Here is a 10,060-nt window from a genome sequence, read left to right as displayed (position 1 = left end):
TCGCTAGATGACAGTAGGCATCCTCCTGGCTTAATGTAAGATTAAATACAGTCAAGGGCTGCACATGAACATACTCGTGCTCTAGCTTCTAAATGTGGTTTCTGTCAATGTTGCAATGTAAACGCATGCATATCTCTACTAATCTTTAAGGTAATGATACTCTGTTTTGGGGCATTTCATATGGAGAGTCCATCAAACTGGCATCATGGTTCTCCAATCATCCAAAAAATAAATATTATGTACAATAAAACATAAATTCCAGCCAGGCATGGTGGCTCATGCCTGTAATCCCAGCACGTTGAGAGACTGAAGCGGGTGGATCCCCTGAGGTCAGGAGTTCGAGATCAGCCTGGACAACACGGTGAAACGCTGTCTCTACTAAAAATACAAAAATTAGCTGGGCATGGTGGTGGGCACCTGTAATCCCAGCTACTCGGGAGGCTGATGCAGGAGAATCACTTGAACTCAGGAGGAGGAGGTTGCAGCGAGCTGAAATGGCGCCATTGCACTCCAGCCTGGATGACAAGAGCAAGACTCTGTGTTTAAAAAAAAACACTAATTCAACATTAATAAATATTTGACAAGCCCATTATTATAATATAATTGGACTTTTATACCAACCTGTCATAAGCAAATTCAATAAATTTTTCTATACCCATGTCCTTCTTATGCACAGGGATAAACTCAGAGTTCTCCAATTATTAAGACTTAGTTACAAAGCTAGTTTCAGCACAGGATTTCAAACAAGCCTGGGTAACATAGAGAGACCTAATCTCTGCCAAAAATTAAAAAAAAAAAATAGCTGGGCATGGTGGCACATGCCTGTGGTCCCAGCTACTTGGGAGGCTGAGGTGGGAGGATTACTTGAATCCAGGAAGTTGAGGCTGCAGTGAGCCACGAGCATGCCACTGCACACCAGTCCGGGCAACAGAACAAAAATCTGTCTCAAAAAAAAAAATTAGTTAAAAAATTAAGGTACAGGTTAATTCAAAAAGTGAATAATCAATAAATACAAAAATAATAAGGTTATAACCATCACAAGATGTCCATTAATCAAACTAAGAGTAACAAGGGCAGAAAATTTTGAGGTTATGTAAAAGCAAACTACTTTGGAAGAATGCAACTTGCAAAAAGCAAAATTTAAACTAATGTATTCATGAGTTGCCTAGCTGTAAGTGGGAAGGATCAGTAAGAATACATGCCATGATCCATAATATCAGCCATGGGCATGTAGGTGAATATTGTACCAAGTCTTTCACCTTTGGCCTAATATCTAGTTTAGCTCTAGAGAAGTCTGTGTTAAAATGTATGCAACTGGAGCATGCAGTTATGACGACAGGGCAAAAGGCTGATTTAAGATTTTCTAATGGTCAGGGTTACATAAGTAAACAGACGGCATACCCAAAGGTTTAATCAAAGAAAGTTTAATGAAGGTAGTACTTACCAACATGTGAAAAGGGATTAAGGCAACTGACAAGGAAGAGTAAAGCTCCCAGTGACGAGCAACTGTAAGCAGCCATTACTACTGCTAAAAAATGAACGAGTGAGCAGCAACTAGAACTCTAGCTGCTAGCTGTAGAGGAGCTCTTGTTTTCTTGAAGACGTAGGAGGTGAAAAAATACTATGAGAGTGACAAGGTGAAGGTGGATGTGGAAGTTTGATGACAGTGGATTTTTTTTAGTCAATTTAAAGTGAGAAATTTGGCTCACGAAAGAAATATACATAGTTGTCAGGCAACTGAAAACTATTGAGCCTGTTGAACATAAATTCATAGTAAATTCTGCACTCTTGTGTCTTTTCTCCAGTGGTGTTGAGATAGTCAGAAGCAAGCTTGGAGAAAATACGTGGGTTCACCCCATGTTGCTTTCACCAAGAAGTTATGATGGAAAGATAGAAAAATAATGTTTAATATTTTTACAAGAGAGTAATTTAAGAACTTGACCATGACATCCAAGATAGATAAGGAAGAGCCCTGACTGATAGAGGAACGAGTAAGAATTAAGGGCCTGAAGATTCTTATCTCTTCTAAAAACTTTTACCATAAAAGTACTTGAACACATAAGCTGAAATAATAAGGGACTTTGGTCAGGAAGTGGACTATTTGAATTAGTGACTTTGGAGTAGATCCTGCCTGGTGATTTTCAGGCTCAGAATGTAATTTTGGAACAGATATATAATTGGAGCAGGTAGGTCATTGGAAATGAGAAGTTAATAATTGAGCAATGTGGAAATTAGATGGGTGATGTGATGATAAATCTCATGTGTCAACTTGACTAAGCCATAGTACCCAGATATTTGGGCAAACACCAACCTAAATGTAGCTATGAAGGTTTTTTTGTTTAAGATGAGATAAACATTTAAATAAGTAGACTTTTGATAAAGCAGATGACCCTCCATAATGTGGTTGGGGCTCATCCGGTCAACTGAAGGTCTTAGAAAAAAACTGAGGTCCCCTCAAAAATAAGAAATTTTATTTCCAAATTGCCTTCAGAATCAAGCTGCAACATCAACTATTTCCTGGCTCCCCAGGCTGCCAACCTATCCTGTAGATTTTATACTTGCCAAGCCCCACAATCACAGGAGTCAATTCCTTAAAATAAATTTATATAGAGATAGATGATTAGATAGATAGATAGATAGATAGATAGATAGATAGATAGATAGATAGATAGAACAACATTCCATTGGTTCTGCCTCTCTGGAGAACTAATCTAATATAGGTGATAAATATGGATGTTAAAGTCTAGGAAGTCTTTGAAAAATGATCCTAGGTTATTATTGTAAGTCAAAGTTTGCATTTATGGGCTTGCAGCCATGAAGTACTTGGGAGGGTTGGGTTAAGGTCAGGAGGACGTAATATTAAGTAAGGTTAGTGGCACAGACTACTTTTGAGGAGGAAAGGTCAAGATGCACACTACATATCTAAATCTGTAGGATGACATAAAAATAGAATTTAGTATTAAATGCCTAAATTTAGAAAAAATAATGGACTCAAAACAATGACTTTAGCTTGGACCTTGAGAAATAAAAGACCAAATGAAATCCAATGCAAGCAGAAAAAGAAAATAATAAAGATCAAAACATAAATTGATTAAGTAGAAAACAGAAAATAGTGGGAAAAATCAATGACACCAAAATCTAGTTTCGGGGGAAGATCAATACAATTGATAAAACTCTAGCCAGATCAGGAAAAACAGAGAAGACAAATTAGCAATATCTAGAAGGACAGAGGTGACATCACTACAGATTCTACAATAACCTTTACTATTCTACAAATACCAAAAGGTTAATAGGAGAATATTACTGGGGTAAACAGACTTTAAGGTATTCCCGTGATTCCCACATCCTGGTGTTCATGACTTTGTATAATCCTTCATCCTTAGGTGTGAGCATGACCTGTAACTTGCTCCTAAACAATGGAATGTGGTAAAGGCAATGAGGTACACGTGTTTACACATATCAGGTTACATGAGAGACTTGCTAGCATCTCTCTCTCTCTCTTTCTCTCTCCATTGCTAGCTTTTAAGAAGCAAGCTGCCATGAGTCCTACAACCACAAGGAAATGAATTCTGCCAACAACCCAATAGAGCCTGGAGGAATATATTTCCCTGATGAGAATCCAGTCCTAGATGACACTTTAATTGCAGCCTGTGAGACCCTAAGCGAAGGACCTAGCTAAGCCATGCCCAGACTCCTAGAAGATGCTCAGAAACTGAGATAATAAATGTGTGTTTTAAGCCACTAAGTTTGTGATAATTTATTATATAGCAATAGATACATTATGTACAACTTAAAATACAATCATGGACAACTTCGATACAAATGCGTTAACTTAAATTTCCTCAAAAAATACAAATTACCAAAGTTTACTCAAAAAGAAATAGATAATATTAATAGATGGAATCTACCAAAAAAAATCTAGAACTAATATGTAAGCTTAGCAAGATGTCTATTTATTATAGAAATCTTAGTCTGTTCAGGTTTCTATAATAAAATACTATCAAGCAGGTGGTTATACACAACAGTTTATTACTCACAGTTCTGGAGGCTGGTAAATTGAAGATCAGGACACCAGCAGATTCAGTGTCTGGTGAGGGACCACTTCCTTGTAGATGGACATCTTCTCCCTGGAACTTCATATAGCAAAAGAGTCAAACAAGCTCTCTGGGGTCCCTTTTATAAGTACACTAATACCATTAATGAGGGGATCACCAAAGGCCCCATCTTCTAATGTCATAACCTTAGGAGTTAGAATTTCAACTAACTTTTATGGGGGTGACATAAACATCCAGTCCATTGCAATGATTAATATACAAAAAAAAAGTATTTCTATATACTAGCAGTAAATAATCAGTATTAAGTATTTTTAAATATCTTCGTTTTTCTTTGAGTTGGAGTCTCACTCTTTTGCCCAGGCTGGAGTGCAGTACTGCAATTTTAGCTCATTGCAGCCTTGAACTTCTGGGCTCAAGTGATCCTCCCACCTCAGCCTCCCAAGTAACTAGGACTATAGGTGTACACCACCATGCCCAGCTAATTTTTAAAGTATTTTGTAGAGACAGGATCATGCTCTGTTACCCAGGCTAATCTCAAATTTCTGTCCTTAAATGATATTCCTGCCTTAGTCTCCCAAAGCACTGAGATTACAGGTGTGAGCCACTGCGCCCAGCCAAAAATATTTTTCGTAATGTCATAAATATATGAAACACTTAGGGATATATCTAACCAAAGATGTTAAATGTTTCTTTAGATTAATGTAATCTTTCTTTAGATACATTAATAACCACAAAATGTAATCTAGTCAGTCTATTCAGGCTTTTTAAGATAGTTTTACATGTATCTAAACTTCTTGATCAAGTATTCACTTTACACAATTGTCAGAAACAACCACTTTATATTTTGCTAAGTTTTAACTATTTCTAACCATTATGGTAATTCTTAAATACCAGATCTGGGGTCAGATGACCTTATTTTAAATTCCATCTCTGACAGTTAATAGCTGTATAATCCAAGACAAAAATTCTGATATTTTGGATCTCAGTTTCTGCATTTATAAAATTGGGATAATAATACTTAATAGCTCAGATGGCCTTGTGTTTTTATACAAACTCTGAGACTTTTTTGCTACATGATTTGGGTCATGTTAAATAATATTTCTAGTCTTTAGTTATTACCTCAGCCGGGTGCAGTGGCTCACACCTGTAATCCCAGCACTTTGGGAAGCTGAGATGGGCAGATCACTTGAGGTCAGGAGTTCAAGACCAGCCTGGCCAACATGGCGAAACCCCATCTCTACTAAAAATACAAAAATTAGCCAGGCATGGTGGTGGGTGCCTGTAATCCCAGCTGTCTGGGAGGCTGAGGCAGGGAGAACTGCTTGAACCCAGGAGGCGGAGGTTGCAGTGAGCCGAGATAGTGCTACTGCACTTCAGCCTGGGCAACAGAGCAAGACTCCATCTCAAAAAAAATAAAAATTAAATAAAATAATAAGGTATTACCTCATCTATAAAATAGTACCTGTCTCTTAATATGGCTATGAAGATATAATTACATAAAATATTTAAAATGATTTAGAATAATACCTGGCACTCAATACATGTTAACCTTTATAATGTTCACAAAAACGGGTACAGGTCTGACACATATAAAGTATCATAATGTTGGTGGCTATAAGTCTTTTCTCCTATTATCTATAATTGGGCCATTCTAAACTCAGTAAAGTGTACATATTTATCAAAATCTTTTGACTTTTTGTAGACAGTCATTTAATCAAAAGTGGGTCTCTATAATATTATAAAATTGAGTAAAGTCTTTATGGAATGTTTATATTAATTTTTAGTAAGACTCTGAAATGAGATACCTGAGATCATTAGTTTTTCAAACTTTATTTAGCAGCAGAACCTTTTTTCAAATAAAATCTTATTTGGAAGATCAATATATAAATATATATCAACTGTACAAAGCCAATAAAAGTTTTTCAGTTGAACTATAAACCCACAAGGCTAACACAATTTGGGCATTTATTATGTGCTAGGTGCAATTCTAAAATTACACTAACCCCAGTATTGGCTCTGGGGCTTCTTTCTTGGAACCATAAAGTGCAATGAATACAGTTTAAAACACGCTCCTTTGAAATTGTTAAGCTGTTCAAGGACAAGAACCTATGACATGTGTTTTAACCAAGTATTTGGTATGGTATTGGGCACTTAATAGGTGTTGAAAAAATTTTGGTGGACTTGGGTAGCACAGAAAAAGCTAATGAAATCTTAATGACCCCACATGCTGGTAAATGGTTGCTGCCTCATGCTCCAAACATACCACTTCCTCGTTTTTTTCCAATTCCTAAGCAATGAGGTTTGGCATAAAGCTAGGCCAGAAATGTCAGTCCAGACTATTTCCTGGGGATATTTAGAGACACCTACTTAGTTAGTAGGAAATGTAAATTGTGCCTAAATTTATCAGGATTATTTCTCAGACACACAACTATAGTTCATCTCACCTCCAAAGTAGCCTCAGGACTCCAGAATTACGCCAAGGGCCTCTTCCTAAAATTGACGAGAAATTTTGCCAGCTCTCTAAAGAATAATATTGACTGTCCCAAAGATCTCTTGGTCAAAGTCTATATTCGTGATTTGGAATTTTCCCAAGCACCAGGAATTATGCTGTGAGCTAACATTTACGCAGACATTCTCCCAGCTACTTTCAGTTTTCGGTTTTGTTAGTTATCGAGTAAAGGGGATAGCAGGTAAGGAGAAAGTAGGCAAAGCCATCAGAGATAAGTTACACTAGGACATAGCCTTGGCTTGTGTGTCATCTTCTTTCTAAACGCCATATCTCCTCTATTACTGAATATTAAGATCTGTTCTTGAAGACAGAGACTTGATCTATAGTTCTATTGCACTACTCACACTATTAATGGTAATAATAATAAAATTAATTTTTATTGAGGCCTTATGAAGTGCTTAATATTGTGCTAAGGCCAGGCATGGTGGCTCACACCTGTAATCCCAGTACTTTGGGAGGCCGAGAAGGGAGGATCCTTTGAGCCCAGGAGTTTGAGCTAACCAAGGCAACATGGTCAGACTCTGAGCCTACAAAAAATAAAAAATATTAGCTGGATGTGGTGGTGTGCACCTGTAGTCCCAGCTACTCAGGATGCTGAAGCACAAGAATCTCTTGGGCCCAGGTTGAGGTTGGTTGGGGCTGCAGTGAGTCATGACGGTCCCCCTGCACTCCAGCCTGGGTGACAGAGTGAGACCCTGTCTCAAAAAAGAAAAAAATAATTGTGCTAAAATACTTAAGCACTATCAAATGTGCAAGTATTAAATGAACATTTGGCATTTAAAAACTTTAAAAAATATATCTTCTGTAGAAATATTTCTGGGTAAGCAAACAAAACAAGTAGAAATAAAATGAGTTTTTTATTACTACAGATCAAGTCTCTGTCTTCAAGGACAGATCTTAATATTCAGTAATAGAGGAGATATGGCGTTTAGAAAGAAGATGACACACAAGCCAAGGCTATGTCCTTGTGTAATTTATCTCTGATGGCTTTGCCTACTTTCTCCTTACCTGCTATCCCCTTTACTTGATAACTAACAAAACCGAAAACTAAAAGTAACTGGGAGAATGTCTGGGTAAATGTTAGCTCACAGCATAATTCCTGGTGCTTGGGAAAATTCCAAATCATGAAATAAAATGAGTTTTTATTTCTTCTTATACTAAAGGTAAAAACTTAAAATAGTGAATTTTCAGGATTGTTTTTAGAGACTTGAAATGAGGGCAGGTCGGGCAAAGTGGCTTACACCTGTAATCCCAGCACTTTGGGAAGCTGAGGTGGGCAGATCACTTGAGGTCAGGAGTTCGAGACCAGCCTGGGCAGCACGGCAACACCCTGTCTTTTCTAAAAATACAAAAATGAGCTGGACATGGTGGCAGAAGCCTGTAATCCCAGCTATTCAGGCAGCTGAGGCAGAAGAATCACTTGAACCCAGGAGGCGGAGGTTGCAGTGAACTGGGATCGCCCCACTGCACTCCAGCCTGGGCAACAGAGCAACACTCCGTCTAGAAAGAAAAGAAAAGAAAAAAGAAAAGAAAAGAAAAGAAAAGAAAAGAAAAGAAAAGAAAAGAAAAGAAAAGAAAAGAAGAAGGAAAGAAGGAAGGAAGGAAGGAAGGAAGGAAGGAAGGAAGGAAGGAAGGAAGGAGAAAGAGGAAGAAAGAAAGAAAGAAAAAAGCAAAAGAAAGAAAGAGAAAGGAAGGAAAAGAAAGAAAGAGAAAGAAGGAAAAGAAAGAAAGAAAAAGAAAGAAAGAAAGAGAAAGAAAGAGAAAGAAAAAGAAAGAAAGGAAAGAAGGAAGAAAGGAAGAGAGAAGGAAAGAAAGAGAAAAGAAAAGAAATGAGGGCAAGTTAGAAAGAAGAAATTGATCATAAAATCATGTGCTAAAATAAGTCAATAAGGTGAGAACAATACAGAGGGTATCATAATCCCTATAAACCATTATACAAATCCTGAAAAAGTAAAAACAGTTTCTGAATTAAACTACCAGTGTTGAACACTCATATTAATAAAATATAAAGCAACACCATACACTACAGAAGTTATGGATTATCATGGAGATCTGTATAATTAATAATAATCTATTATTATTTGACATCTAATTTTAGAGACACCATTGAAGCTTTACAAAATGAACTCTAAATGCAATTTCATTTCAACCAAGCAAACCGAAAATCAAGAATAGTTATATTCTTTTCCTAAATTTATAAAACTTTTCTTCTAAGAAATGGATACACAATATTATGAAATTAGTTTAAAAAGAAAGATTGGCTGACATTTATTACATAAATGGTTGTTTCTCCTAATATCTAATTTTTACTCCTCTCTTACTTAACTAGATTTGTGACTGATGACATTGCTTTATGAATAGCATAAGCCCTGTTTTAACTAATTGGATCATTGGGCTAGAAATAGAGCTAGAAATACAGCACAGGAATCTCTGAGTAGTTCTGTGACCTTAGGCAAACTTCTCATCAGGAATCTCAAATTATCCTAATTAAAACTAAAATGTCATTTTCCACCCACTATATGTATTGCATAAAGGTTGTGACATGATTATCCCTCTTTTTACAAATAATTGAGTTACTTCATATAAAGGTAAAATGCCATAAAATTATTTCTACATTAATGTCATATTTAATCATATGAAATGATTTTGCCTTAATAGGATAAGATAGTAAGTGCAAACAGAATAGAGTTCTGATTATCCTTTAAAGTTAGTAATTATTGTTAGAATATATACTAGCTTTCATGTGTATATATATATAATTCATTTATATTCAACTAAATCACCATGGCTATCTTGAATATCAGAGGCAAGAGGATTCATTATTATATTCACCAACATATTCAGTATCGGTGGCTGTTATTAAAGGCTTGTAATTAATATAAGGGGGCCAGTCGAGAAGAGTGGCCACTGGAATCACAAACACTGTACTTCCTCTCCCATGTTCTGCTTCATAACCATGATCAAGTCACAACATCTTAGCCTCAAGACATGAAGCTAATAATACTGCCTTAATTTTGTTCTGTTTTATTTTGCTTCAGGAGAGCTAAACGAGCTGCTGGGTATAAACTGTCTGGCACAGGGCCTGATGAACCTGAGGTGCCAAAAAAAAAAAAATGTTAGTCTTTATTCTTTCAAGAAATCCTATGAGATCCTTGATCTTTTTGTTGTCACATATATCTGTAAAATATCCCCCCATTTCCTTGAGAACCTGTCGTTCAATCGGTATAAAGTTTCAGTTATGTTAGATGAAAAAGTGCTATACATCATAACGTATATAATATTGTAGTCTTCAAAATTCTTAAGAGAGTAGATATGTATTCTTTGGAAAAAAACCCCAAGGGACACAATAAAACTTTAGGAAGTGTTGGTTATGTCTATTTCCTTGATTATGGTAATGCTATTACCAGTGTTTGCATATGCACAAACCAATAAAATTGTACACATTAAATATGTGCAGCTTTTTATATATCAATTATACCTTAATAAAGCTTTTAAA

This window comes from Symphalangus syndactylus, chromosome 2 (assembly GCF_028878055.3).
Source record: "Symphalangus syndactylus isolate Jambi chromosome 2, NHGRI_mSymSyn1-v2.1_pri, whole genome shotgun sequence".
Taxonomy (NCBI): domain Eukaryota; kingdom Metazoa; phylum Chordata; class Mammalia; order Primates; family Hylobatidae; genus Symphalangus; species Symphalangus syndactylus.
Note: the sequence above shows the minus strand (reverse complement) of the source record.